The sequence below is a fragment of the Cololabis saira genome, chromosome 18 (genome assembly GCF_033807715.1).
Source record: "Cololabis saira isolate AMF1-May2022 chromosome 18, fColSai1.1, whole genome shotgun sequence".
Taxonomy (NCBI): Eukaryota; Metazoa; Chordata; class Actinopteri; order Beloniformes; family Belonidae; genus Cololabis; species Cololabis saira.
In genome coordinates this window covers 16,238,559-16,253,070 of record NC_084604.1, presented here as the reverse complement: position 1 = coordinate 16,253,070, position 14,512 = coordinate 16,238,559, and the positions used below count along the sequence as shown (strand labels likewise).

General features: G+C 45.2%; 1 protein-coding gene across 3 annotated transcripts in view; it reads right to left on the bottom strand.

The window, feature by feature from the left end:
- Positions 1-14,216, bottom strand: part of flrt2 (fibronectin leucine rich transmembrane protein 2) — a 63,872-nt gene extending 49,656 nt beyond the window's left edge. The window contains exons 1-2 of one of the 3 annotated variants that reach the window (XM_061746287.1): positions 13,781-14,216; positions 6,107-6,164 (exon numbers count right to left, since the gene is read on the bottom strand). The gene's annotated coding sequence lies outside the window, so the exon portion shown is untranslated. Of the gene's footprint in view, positions 1-6,106; positions 6,165-6,689; positions 6,811-13,780 lie in introns of those variants that run through there. The other 2 variants (XM_061746288.1, XM_061746289.1) reach the window with 2 other exon arrangements.
- Between the last annotated feature and the right edge of the window lie 296 nt (positions 14,217-14,512).

Sequence of the window (14,512 nt, the reverse complement as noted above, 5' to 3'; positions counted from 1 at the left end):
GTTAGGGGGTGGAGGGGTGGGGGTTTGCAAGGCCACGAAACTCATCTGGGTGGCCCTGAACAAGTGTTTGGTGTTTGGGGGGGGGGGGCAAAGAACTTGACCCCTACTGTTCCCCGTCAGAGACGTCGAGGAGCTCCTCCTTCACCCGTACCAGTTTGGCCGGGCGGAGACGCACGTTCGGACAGGATGTCATCCGAATGTGGGTTCATCACCTCCATCACCAATGAACCTTCTCATCCTCTCTGGAAACATCACACACACACACACACACACACACACACACACACACACACACACACACACACACACACACACACACACACACACACACACACACACACACACACACACACACACACACACCGGGGCCCGTTCTCATCCCTTAACAGTTCGGCCCTTTTGACATTCAACCAACCAAAACAACTTCCACCCACGAGCCTCTTTCAGTCCTCGTGAAGACAAGTCCTCGTGTTCGAGGAAACTCCCGGCGTATTCAGAGTGTAAAACTTTAGAAATGATCAGTCTCCAGCCCGCTGCTTTGTTGCAGACAATCCCGCGGTTTCCACGGTTTACGGGCTTGTGTGCGGAGGACGCTCGAGTCGCGGCGACCCAGTCGGAGCCCGGGTGTCTTTAACCCTCATTGCAGCTCCGCTTTTAAACGGCGGTTACTTTTACACGTCTGGGTCCATTTACGTGAGCGGTCCCCGTTGTGTCATTTCTCCACCCCCACCCCCTCCTTCTTTCCCCTCACAACCAAACGGGAGATGGACACGCGGCGTGTTTCTGGGTGGAAAATTGATTATAAATAGCCGATGCGAGGGATTCACCATGATCATGGCGGGGGTCCCCCCCTCCCCCGCCGTGCAGCGTCGCCGCAGCCTATCAGCTGCCTGCTTTGACTTGTGTAAGTCTAGATGTGCCCCCGGAGAGCTCGGGTCGGGGGGGGCAGCTAATGGGGCCCCTGCTATCCTCACCCCCCCCCCACTAACCCACATGCAGGGGCGGGGCCCCGGCAGCTTGAGGAGATGCAGAGCAGGCATGTAGGAAACCAACCTGCACATTCAGGGCCAAAACACACCGACTCGCACCTTGGACCCCTTCAACTCCGGCGTAATAAATTGCGGCGGGAAGTAATTGCGTCGCTTATGTGCTGAGGGGGCTGAAACTGAAACCCGTGCGGGGACAGTGACGCCCTCCCAGCGGGAACGCCGCCACGTCCTCCAGGCTCCGACTTTCCACGAGGTGGAAACTATTCTCTCTCTCTTTTTTCCAATATTGATATCCTCAAAGGGAGATGTTCGTAGACGTGCACCTATGTTGACGTCTTGGCTCAGATTAGTTCTTGTAAAATACGGTTGGGAGCGTTGGGAGCGTTGGTGGCGTTGGGATCTCGCCAGGCAATTGACCCTTCGTCAAGCCCCGCCCACGTTGCTAGGTCGGACAAAACTGTCATCTCTCCCGTCCACTTCCATTGTAAAAACGGGGTTTTACATCACTTTATTTCTAATTAACGTACAAAAGGAAATCAACAGCAACTAGATATAAATAAAAAGGAACACTTCCGGTACCGTGGAGTGAGTTAATAAAAAGGAAACGTAAATGTATTCCTGTGATTTTCTCTGGGTAGCGGGTGTCACTTTTACAAGTGCCCCGAGCTTAACCGCTTAACCATTTAGGCTGACAAAGGGTCAATGATGGAGGCAAGAAAACAGTTTTCAGACCGATATGCAGGTGTGACTGCTGGATCAAACCGCCGCAGGAGGTCTGTCTGATGTTATGATTACGTATGAATTCGCTCACGTGCGCGGTGTGCACGTGGCCTCCAGCTACGTGACCCGGGTCCAATCTTTTCCTGCTGCATTAGCGCCCAGCGGAGCGCCGGTCAGGTCCGTTGGCTCGGACCGCAGGTGGCATCGGTGATGTGCATCGGTCGCCCTCCGGCCCCACAACACGGGGGCCCCCCGGATCGCCCAGGGGCCCCCCCGGCCCCCCCACAACGTAACTGGATAAAGGCCGTCGGAGGCCTCGCCTGAGCCGCCAGTGCAAACGAAGGCCGGGTCTCAGAAGAGGCCGACCTGCAGTTGTGTAGACCGTATCAAAACAACGTGGAGCCCTTTGTGGAGGTAGTCTGGTCCCGGCTCGGCCCAAACCCAGTATTCTGTTACCCTCCCTCTGCTGCTCGCTCTCTCGCTCCTGTTTGTTGTGTTTCTGGGAGAAAAACTGATATTTTTCCGACCAAACAAACACGATTTCTTCACCATAGATTTATTCTAGTGATTTGAAGTACAAAGATTGTTGTGTCGTCCCCCCCACAACCCCCCAGGATGGTTACTCGTGTTAAGAATAACAATAAAACCTTGTTAAAAAGCAAATAGAAGCCAGACAATCGGATCGCGGGACCTCTTTTCCCTCCAAGTCGGTGGATATCAGACATAGCGGCGAGCGTTTTATTGGGTGACGGACAAATAAAGAGCAGAAGAAGAACAGACGCTGGTCTGAAGCGCTCCATTCATCCCCGAGTCGTGTTTCAGCGGGGCTGCAGTGTCAGATTGGACCTTAATCTCCTCCAGATGCCCCCCCCCGCCCGCCAGCAACCGGCCCGAAACCAGAGCAGAACCTTGAGAAAGCAATTGATTAGCGAGTTGCGTTGTAATTTCTTTAACCCCGTTTGAGGGTAGCTGCTCGCGTATCTGCTTTCTCTCTTCTGTCCTCGCCTTCCTGATCAGACCAGCGTTTCCGTCCACTCATCAGGCCGACCCGGGGGGGACGCAAGCGCGTGACCCTCCACCGATGTGATGATGTGGGATTCTCAAACAGACGCCATGTCTCTCCGGCGTCGTTGGAGATATTAAAACGTCTTCCTCCCTCCGAGGATGCAAACGCACACATCCGTTCAGTCGTTTGCGTTCTCCTGTTATTACCCCCCCAAAAAATAAAGATCATCCAGTTTCAGAGGATAAGAAGAGCAGCTGGAGCAATCAGCTCTGTTTGTGGGGTTGCAAGTAATGATTTCATTACAGATAAGTGCCGAAATTAATCTTTGGAATATGACTCACTTGTGCAGCAAACAGAGAATATTTAATCATCCCTCACAAATGAGAAATGCCGTTTTTTTAAACATGAAAAAACGCTTCTTGATATTAGTTTCAAATCATCACAACTTGCTTTGAGTTCGATGAGAAACAGCTCTCTCTATATATCTCTCTCTTTCTCTCTCTCTCTCTCTCTCTCTCTCTCTCTCTCTCTCTCTATACACACATATATATATATATATATATATATATATATATATATATATATATATATATATATATATATATATATTTATATTCCAAAGTTTGACCCGCATTTTTGCTTATTCAGAAATAAACCACATAAAGGTAAACTCTTGATTAATCCTTGCCTTCAAGCTACATGAACAGTAAACACGAGTGTTGATGTGTTGACGCACCACATCTTGTAGCTGTTATCCGCGGATAAAATCAGCCGTCGTGGAGAAACTTTTATTAATCAGAACTTTCAAACATGGATTCATCCCAACAAACGAGACATTAATTACAGCTGAATAAATGATAACAAATAGGAACATGGAGCACCATCCAGGAGGCTCGGCTGCATTGAAGCCACAAGCAGCTCTGGCATTTGGTTTTTTAAAGAAATGATATCGCTGCCAGCACTCGCTCCGGGCCAGGTCTGTTGAGAAGGTCATGTGACTGGGTGGAATTGTTGCCACAGGCGGTCCTCGCTCAAGAAAAGGTACTTTCAATAATAAAAAAAGGAGACGTTTCAGTAACGTGCAGGTTATCTGAATAACTGGGACTTGGAAGCACACGAAACCATCTTTCCAGGGGACATAAATGTGTTTCCTTGAAATAAAATCACCTTCCAGGAGAAGAACCGCTTGGTTCTCACATGCTGCATACCTGAACCAGCAATTACCCAGCAATCATCGAGGCTCTGGAGATCCAGAGGAATGCGTCAGTCAGCTGGCGGCTGCGGGCTGACTCAGCGAGCGACATGCTAAACGGAAGAATAAAGGTGTGGAGCCCCAGAACGCGAGGAGCGCCGGTGCAACACCGAGACGTACAGCACACAACCAGGCGGAGGAATCTGAGTCCTGATCGGCCTCCTCTGGACGGTTACCGGGGATGAATCATGAATCAAATCCAGGATTGGTTCTGCTGCTTTTACCGAGTTGTGGGCGGTTTTGACGATTTTCCACTAGTACCTACTCAGCCTATCTCGACTCGCCTCGGTTTGGTTCTTTCCCACTAGGGGTCTAAATTGCCGAGTAGATACTTTTTCTGTAACGACTCTGCCGAGGTTCTAAGCGACTGAAACGGGCTGAATCTGACGTCATCACACTACATGCCACCGATTGGTCGGGGGGTTGGAGTCAGACGTGAGTCAGGATGTGACATCAGCGAAAGAGCGACTCGCAGCTTCTTGTTCATTTTATTCGACAGGCAATGGCAGCGCAAAAGTCTGTTTGGTGATACAACTCTGAGGTGCAGATGTTCATAAACCTGGTGGCTGAGGAGAGAATTAAAAGGGATCTAGACGATAAGGAACGACCAGATCTACCAGGAGCTCTGTCACTTCATAGCTGCTCACGGCTCCCTGACTTTTCAGGAGTGCTGAGACAAAAAAAAAAAAACAATGTTGCCGCTTGAATCTTCTCTCACTCTAATTTTTTAACTTGATATCAAACACAAGTCACAGACCCAGCAGCACATCTATCATCTCCTCCAGGTTCTACATCTTTAGTGTTGTTGTCTTCTGCGTTTAGATCACACAATCAAATACGTCACAGCAGCTTCGCTCCAACCTCCTACTTCTGCTCCAGGTGCTGGATTGTTATGGAAAAGAAACTTAGCCGAGTTGAGTCGAGCCGAGAAAGGAAGTTGAACAACATTCCGAGCAGGGGTTTCACAACGTCCCGGGTTGCTCTTTAGTTCAGGTGATCAGTGTCAACGAGGCCGCTGTTTCCACCCGCATCGCTGAGTCAGGAGTTTGGGTTTGCAAGATGAAACCGGGAGATGATGTCACGCTGAGAAGGAGGCATGAAGACGGAGCAGAAGGAGGCATGAAGACAGACACTTTGTAACGCAAGGTTGTTTTTATCAAGCGTTGCCGCTCGGGTGAATAGACCTTTGTAGCACGTCTGGCTGGTAGGTGTTGAGAAATCTGCTTTGATGACTAAGATTGCTGCTCTTCAGACACAACCCGGCATCGCCGATGATGAGATCACGCCGGCTGTGACCTTTGCACAGCAAATGTTTGGATTTTTTTTCTTCCATTTAGGTAAAAATACAGATATTAAAGTAATCAACGGAAAGCATCTAATAAAGTCACCTGACCAGGTTTCCAGAAGAAACAAAACTACCAAGTCGAGGTCTCGTCAGAATGTTTACGTAGCAGGTCTTGTTCATGCTGGAAGAATACAGGTACTTAGATGACTTGCTAGACTTTTTACCTATTTACTTCTTTATTTACATGCACCTCTTGAAGGAGTTTTTCTTATCAGCAAGTATAATTTACCAACAGCTATCGCGCTAGAGATAAGCTGCTTGCTTTCTGGCAGAAATGACTTTATTCTCTGCAAAAACTGTGAACCCTGAAATAAATGGCTTCAGTTTACCTTCTTATTTCTTAAACTTTGCAGTTGTTTTTATCCTATAAGAACCAGTACTAACAAATGATTTAATAAACTTCATTTTGTCCATGGATTTACAATTTAATTTGCTAATTCTTTTTGTCGGACGAGAATATTTAGGTTTTTTAAATACCTGACATGTTTCGGCGAATCATCATCAATCGCCAAAATATGTCAGATATTTGGAAAACCTAAATATTCTTGTCCGGAAAAAAAAAATTAGCAAATTAAACAAAAAATTTCTTGTTCTTTGACAAAAAGAATTGGCAAATTATAAAGTACTAACAAATGTTGAGTTGAATGTCAGCGCAAAAACAAAACAACCGTGGAGGATGTCAGTGAACACGTCACATTTGCAGCGTGTTGTGACGTCACAGAACCAGATCCCATATTATCCAGTTTCTATCGTTGAATGTAACACCGGTGATTTTGCAGTGTAAATAACGTTACCTTACATTCCTTCGGGCCGAATCCATCCCCCTTTCAGGTGTCGTTTCTGCATGGATATCTGAAATGAAGGATAGCAAAGCTTAAACAGGACCTGCCAGAGCATTTACCGCTGCAACCAGTCCCTACTGGTCGTTTGAAGAACTGCACCTTCCGTCGGTTCAGTTTGGGAAGCCAGCGCAAGTCCTGAGGGTGGCACTCTATCAAATGTAATGCAATGTGCAAAGTTTCCAGAGGAAAAGGTGGCTCGGCTTCACAAAACATTCTTCTGTCTTTGAAATCAGTGTTTACAGAACACATTCTCAGTAAACGAGCAACTGCAGCGGACTGTCGAGGTGCACGGCTCCTCGCACCAGATGTCAGCTCGGATAATGAAAGCAACAAACCCAAAGTCCTTAAAAACTAAAACAAAGAGCTAGAGGGGAAACAAATGTAGAAGCATAAAAAGGTTCCTTGAAAATGTACTAACGTGAGAAGCAGGTTGCAGGAAAAAAAGATACTCAGACAACTTTGCTAGGTATAAAATGCGTTCAAATGAACAAACATTTTCCTGCTGTCGGCAGACCGCCCGCACCGCCACCATTACCTTTGTGTGAAAAGTATGAGAGGAATCATCCACATTCTTCATCTTATCTGCAGCTTTCTGCGTTTCTTTCTTGGAGGAGTCTCAACGAGTCGGCGTGTGTGTGTGCAGCTGCCACCGCTGATACCTGAACACCAAATGTAACCGCTCGCCAGATTTCACCCCTGATGATCAGCTTTTCCAGACGAGACAAGTTGTGTTTTTTTAAATCACTTGCAAACATGAGATGGGAGATAAGAGCCAGAGATCCGGGTGGAGAGGGCTCGTTGAGTCTGGAGGGCCCGGCAGCAAGCAGACGCTTAAAAGCCTGATGTGGCTGGAGCAGAAAATCCAGGAGTGGGGTTCGGTGTTGTGCTTGTACCCTGCTGGCGGCCCTTCTGGCCGGGACTCACAGATGCCTCTTTGGCCACTTTCAGATGGGTTTTAAAGCAAACACTGGTTTCTGCTGGCACACCGTGAAATGTGTGTCAGCTAACTCGCTCTTAGGCGGCACTTTGCTTACAGAAGCGCGAGAAAGCAGTTATTCCACTCCATATCATACCGATACTTCAGACTTTGGTTGATAAATGAGCAGTTTTTTAGGAGCGTAATAATCTTTTAAGTCCACTGTTGACACCAAGAGGTGTTTCCTAAAACACTGACATGGCACCACTAAATGCAGTAACAATAACAGTTCTGGTAAATTTCACTGGCTTCAAGATAATAACTCTTATCACGCTAGACCATGTTAGGAAAAAAAAAAAAACTGTTTATTTCCACTTACTAAGAATGTTTAAACATTTTTGACCGGATTTTTATTTCATTTTTACTTGACTGCAAAGAAAACAAACCATATTTACCAAAATGTTGTCATAAATATTTAAAGTATTGCACATTTTTTGATGCCTGATGCTCAAAGTACACTGTAAAAAAAAATTGTTGCATCAGCTTAAATGAATTGCTTTAAATAAACTTGAGAAGCTAATGTGGATCAACTGATTTTCTTGCTACCAATTCGATTGAAATTGAAGGTAAATTATTTAAACTAGATTATGAGAATAATATATAATTATTTTGTTCAACACTAACATGATTATCCACTTTCATCTTAGATTGCAGAATACCTAAAAACTGTGGTTCAAGCAAACGTAAATGCTGGTATAATTGCTGAAATAATCGCTTGAATGCTTTTTACTTAAATAAATTACTTATTACCTAAATAAATAGGTAATAAGTAATTTTTCTGCATTCACGTCATGCAGAGAAAGGAGGGAGGAAACATTCATCTATGGACGACCGATCATTGCCTGAATGAAGCCAAAGTTGAAATCACAATTACATTTTTTAAATGTGATTATTTGCCCGTCACTCACTCAAATACTCCCCTAACAGTTCGAGTGGGGGGGCGTCACCCTCGGACATGATTGACAGGAGCTGGAAGACATTCTGTAAACATGTGCGATGGTCCGCTGTATTGGTTTTCATTGGGGATTAAACACACCTGTTCGTTTTACAGCATAAGCATATTAGCCGCGTAAAACAAGCCGGCACTGTGCCACGGAGGTATGTTAGCGCCGCGCGCTAAAGTTAGCCACGAATGCTAGGAGTTCTTGGTTTTTTCGTTGACTTGCAAGGCCTAATCTGATGAGGCCTAATCGAATAAAATCAGATTGTGCATCAGTCAAATACCGAATCGGAAACCAAATCCAGCCCACCTGGTGGGTGAAGCAGCAGGGGGGTTATGTAGGAAAAATCAACAGAATTACAGAAGTACTGGATGTTGAAATGAAAGACAGCATCTCCGGACCAGAACCAGACTTGCAGCCCCTGAGCAGGTCGTAAGGCTTTCCATCATCAGAAAGCCTCACCTTTGTTTACCCAGATCTTATCCCGCTCAGTATCCTACAGAAGGACCATTACAATGTGATTTACTGTTGTGGGAAACTCTGGAATGTCTGCAGGACTCTGACGGCACAACTTAGCTGAAGAAGACATATCATGCGGATGTCCAGATGGACTCCACAGAACAAAGAAACTTGGATTACAACACAAACACAGGGAATGATCACCTCTCTAAATCTTGCTAAACTGTTTTAGCGAATAGTGATGGTGTTAGATTTGCTGGTTTGATCTCCAGGTCGTCCAATGGCTGAAAAGTACACGCCAATCATCAGCTCCTGTCTGAGAATATGTCGCCGCGGTGCCTGTAACAGGCCGCTGGTGGACCAACATGACCCGCCAGTATCTTACACATCCATTCTCAATCCCACAATACGTGCACGCTCCTTCATATGTATATTTAGGATCCAGTTATTTGCACAAGTGCAACCTTCCCATGTCATTTGAAGAATTGTGATAGCTTCCACACACCTAAACAAACAACTGTCTTGTGACTAAAAGCAAAACTTTTACCTGAACACTTTATTAAAACTGTCTGTTTACTGTATATCCAGCAAAGACGTGCCAAGAAAAAAGGGTCATTACTTCCCGTAAACCAGATAAATGCCGTCAAACAGTTCTCCCCAAGAGCTTTCAGGTGTTTGAAACCAGCATTTTTTTTTTTTAAAGAAAAACATTTAATTTGAAGGATTATTTGATTAGTTTTTGAAAATGTCATCTAGCTCTTACGATCTCTGCCATAAGCAAAACTGTCCAAAGTAACTTTGGTCGTCTCTTGAGACGACTTGTGACAGCTTTATGGCGCCATGTCAAACATTAAAAACTACAGAGCTGGTTCATGGAGCTACAACGAGCAAGAAGCGGTGAAATGAAGAGGGAAGAGGAAACAGGAGTGATCAAGTACGAGACCGAATATTGGACGATGGCTAGAAGGCAACTTAACCTTCACACCTACAGTATGAGGGGGCCCCGGGGGCCACTGGGCTACAAATTACTAAGGTTGCATTGTTCTGCTTTAAGGTGGAAGATTTTCTTGCTTTTTTCTAAATAGCTATAAACGTAAGACCAAAATATCTTCATGTCATTTGTTTAATCACTGATTTCTTCACTTTTCCTTATCGATTTATACAAAAATAATATAATTTCTAATAAGGGATAAAAAACATATTTATTGGTTCAGTTCGATTTTTGCAGTTTGTGACTGTTACCGTTCAGTTTTTCTCTCTCGTATACTTTTTTAGTTTAAAGATTTTTGTCAAACGGAGAAAACGGACAAGTGGCATTTCAGTTTGAACGAAAAAAACGTTGTAACATCACTTTTCAGAACCAGTTATCCCTCCAGCTTAAAATGTACATGTTACCCTACAAGTAAAGAAAATAATATTAAAAATGTATAAATAAACTGAAGACTTGTGGAAACTGTTGGGTTTTTCCCGACTCGTTCAGCCGTGGCCGACTTTTCGAGGTTACGCTTGGATTCTTAAGTATTTTCTTTTTCTTTCTTTTTAACCGTTGCCATGGTAATCCGTCACACAGAGTGACAGGTCCTCCACTAATGGCTCTCCAGCGGTCACAAGTTGACGATTATGAGTCTTTGATGAGAAATGACGATCCGTTACGGCTCATGTTGACCGGCTGGGTTTCGACCTCCAGACATGTGAGATCACCGTTGCAGCCTGAATCTTTTTAGCGTCGGCCTCCGTGTTAGTGTAATGTCTTTGCGACTGACTCTAATCTGATGACTGTGCCCCGAGTATCCAGGTATTATCTTCGGAAAATATACAAAGGCAGCATTCCTTGTGAACTGCTGGCTTCTGTTTATTTTACAGGAGGCAGGAGGAATCCGAGCTCCGCTGGCAGGATGCTGCTTAATTTGCAGGCGTATACACCGAGTGCTTTTTTACAGACACTTAACTCCAATTAACCTCTATTCTGATATTTGACTGTAATCATATTATCCGAGGGGGAGGCTATTTTTGTGTCCTACTGGTGGAGAACAGTGAGACGGTGCGAGAACAAGCTTCCCCTTGTTCCCGGGAAAACTGGGCCCGAGTAGTATGCTACGGTCGTCCTTTTCTATTTCTCTTTCCACACACTTATTGCTCTCCTTGGGCTCCCCTCATAGCCCTCTTCTTCGGCTCCCTCGCTTGCATATCTGAGCTCTGGCCTAGGGCGATGTTCAGAGCCCGACAACGGCTGATTCATGCCCACGTTAGCCGCGATTCGTCACCCGACTCTTCGGTTTAACAGGTTTGGGCTTTGGGAAGCAAATTCCAGTATATTGCAAATGTATCTGCATGAGAAAGTAACTCGGGACGACGATCCTCTGCGGGGGGAAAAGAATAAAGAGGGAACGTCAAATGATTTTGCTTTCTGGGAGAAATGTCTCTGACATGGACTGTTGGATCTGTTGCCTCTTTTTTACCCCGAGGTCGTACAAAAACACATTCCAGCTGTCTTAAGAGTTCATTCATGCAATAATATATAAAACTGTTTCAGACTACCTGGCTGTCCCCTGAAGCAGTTTTATCTGAGAGAGCTCACTTTGGCACTTAAAGCCCTAACCCCTCAGAGAGCTGCCTGCTGAGGTGTCACCCACTCCGACACGTCAGCAACACATCAGCAACGCTCCTTCAGAGTCGACGCTTGGATGTTGATGCGTGGACTTGGCGGATTAAGAAAGACGTCAAATAACAGAGATTCCACCCAAAAGTAAATTCAAGAAGGAAATGTGCTCCATTCCTCCTTTTTAATAGTTTGAAAACTTTTTTTTAATTGCAAACATTCAGTTCTTAGTGATTTCAGTATAACAAAACAATCTAACAGCAATTATTATTCTATTTATGAATTATTCATTATCGTTCTTCTACTTTAAATTACCCCAAATTCTTATTGATGAACATTTTATGAGCACGCAAAAAGAAAAGGACTTTATTTATTTATTTATTTATTTCCCAAACCAGCAAACTTTGGAGAGAGGGGGAAAAAAAAAAACTTTAGCAAGGATACTTGAAATAATCAAAGACCGTCTAAGCTAATCAATGACTTTTGAAATAGTTGTCCAAAGTACATTAAATGTATGTTTATTCATTAAACTTTTGAAATATTTACCCGTTAAAGTAAGGGATACTCATTAGCAAACACGAGGTGAATTTTGAATAATCATATAAGGATAATTAAAATACAACTGTAATAACTATGAATAACTGCTGCCACAAAAAGCCTCTTTATTTCTTTGTTTTAAGGAGTTGAAGAAAAGATGCTACGATTAATCATTAACCAAGAAACGGAAAAAATAATGATCTAAAACTTTTATGTCAAGTAACGTTCTTGAGTTAAGATCATATATAAAGCTTAAATGATTAGCTCAGAGGATACATGGAAAATAAAAAGGAGTATTTTTGTTAAGTAGCTGCAGCATTTGAAACGGTTAGCATGTAGTTACGGAGTTTTAACCATTAGCTAAGACGTTTTACGTTACGCAATAATTACGCATTAATTATACCTCAGGTCACTCCAACACTTTAAATAGCGACGAATTAAGATATTTAGCTGAGCGATATTTAAGGGAATGATCTAAGAGGGTAAATATTTGAAAATATTTCCCCAAACTTGCAGAAATGTCTCAACTACTGTATTCGCTGTGAAAAGACTCGTCTCTGAGAAGGTGAGCGTTCGCAGTTGTCACAGTATTCATCTACAACCGGTTCCAGGTTACGTTCAGATTTTGTCCGGCTGCCAAACAAAAGTCAAGAAGTCCTGTTAAGCAGCTGAACATGGTAACGGATACGTGAATGAACAGGTTTTTATTTTAGGGCTGATGAAACTGACTCGATGGCATTTTAACGCCGCCTCTGGTCTACGGAGGAGATGATGAGGGGGTCAATGAGAGTGACCTCGTCTCCTCAGACGGAGAGGCCTGTTTGACAGAACTGTTAGAGAACGTTGTATTTCCTTTCAGCTCACAAAAGACCCAACGCTTGACTTGTTTTCTGTCCGCCGGCTATAATGATAGCTGTCATGGATCAGTCTGGACTTGAAATCCAAGAGGGGGAAGGAAAGTACAGCAAGTTTCACAGCTGTCGTACAGCAACTGTGAAGGTTCCCGATAATTAAACGTTGCAGGTTTATATGTCGAAGCTGCAGAGCTGTCGTTGTTGTTCCCTTTGCATCGCCGTGTTTACTCATTAATCACGTCGGATCTGGCGTGCAGGAGGTGTGTTAAGTGAAACCTGCGAATAAACAGCCTTGTAAATTGAGTTCATCGGGGGGCAACTTTTCCTGGCAATAAAGCTTTTGATCATGGAGATGTCATTATTCTCCAAGAAGCTTTACCCACGAGAGAAAATGCGGGACTTCACACCCATTTAGATAATGACACCTCTGCAAAACACGGAGATTAGAGATATATATCAGCGTTTTTCCTCAGACGTTTGAAAGGTAAGGCTGCTATATCCTCAGTGGGTTTCTGCTCCGAAAGAGATTGCCGATGGGAGATTTCAGACTGTCAGCTCGGCCTTAAACTAATTTGAATTTTCTAAAAAAAACACCCGCAGTGAGAGGTGGAAGGGCCCTCTTTTATCATGCTTTTTAAAAATTATGATAATAATGTGCAGTCAACCTTTTATTTATCATCTATTGTCGACTACCCATTAAGATCCTGCTTAAAACGCTGCTTCAGAGGGGTTTCGTCACCCCAAAGGTGGGGTACATACACGGAAGGTCGGGCAGAGACACGGGGAACAACAGCCAGTGAACTAGAAAAGAGACGCGGCGGTCATGAATAATGCAGGCGTGAAAGGTTCATCTAATGGCACTCTTAAAACTTTCAAATGTTCATCTTTCAACTGGAGAAGCTCTCGGCTAAAAAGGCTTTTCCTTTCTTCCCCCTGACTTGCACGCAGCCGTCTCCCCCCAACTCTGCGTGAGGGAGAGACGCTGATTGGTGTAATTATGTTTGCAGTGATTACTTATCTTAATGGCACTCGTCACGATGTGGGACGTGAATCGTAATGATTCTGCCAAGTGACATTGGAGACACGCTTTCAAAAGACTTTCTGGAAGTTCTGGTCGAGATATACTTGCACTTTTTCCCTTTTGTTTTCGTGCCCACGCTTCATAAAACACACACACACACACACACACACACACACACACACACACACACACACAACCACACACACACTCGTGCAGGCAATTTAAAGAGAGACACTTACCATCTTTAGACGCTTGGTGGTCACGGCGGGGTCAGAGAGGAGCAGAGGCGCTGGGAGAGCGGCGAGCTCGCGACCTCACGGCGTTAAACTCCCAGACGCGAGGACCAGACCGACGGGGCTCGTTAACTTGAAAAGCGCGGACGGAGGGGCGGCGAGCTCGGGAGAGAAAGCTGCAGGCGGCGGCCGGCCAGAGGAGGAAAACCCGACCAAAGCAGACCAAAGCAGACAGCGGCAGTTTTCTTCTTCCTCCGACTCTTTTCCTCATCTGGTGTAACGTAAAAGCCGGCGAGGAGCCCCGGCGAGCAGACGCACAGAACCAGTTCCAGACCTGTCCCACTCCCCCCCCTTCCCTCTCAAATTTTTCTGTTTTTTGGTATCATTTAACTCTGGATTCCACGGTCCGGGCCATGAGCTCACCGCGGGCTCGTGTTTCAGCGCCCGGCAGGAATGCGAGGGGCAGTCGCTCACAGAGGCAGAGGTGCCGGCGAGGTCAAAGGCTACCGGGGACGTTTGGGGGAACAGGGATGACAGGGATATCTGTCATCTAGGGGGTGTGGGGGGGTACCAGTGGCGGGATATCTGAGGGGCCTGGAGTGCCGCGAACAAAACAGAAGTTACAGGGGTCACGGCTTGCGGATGTTGCGGGGGCCAGGCGGCGTTTGACAGCTCTGGAGGCGATGGACTTTAGGACACTGAACACATTCACACGCCCGAGTGCACACACCCATAAGC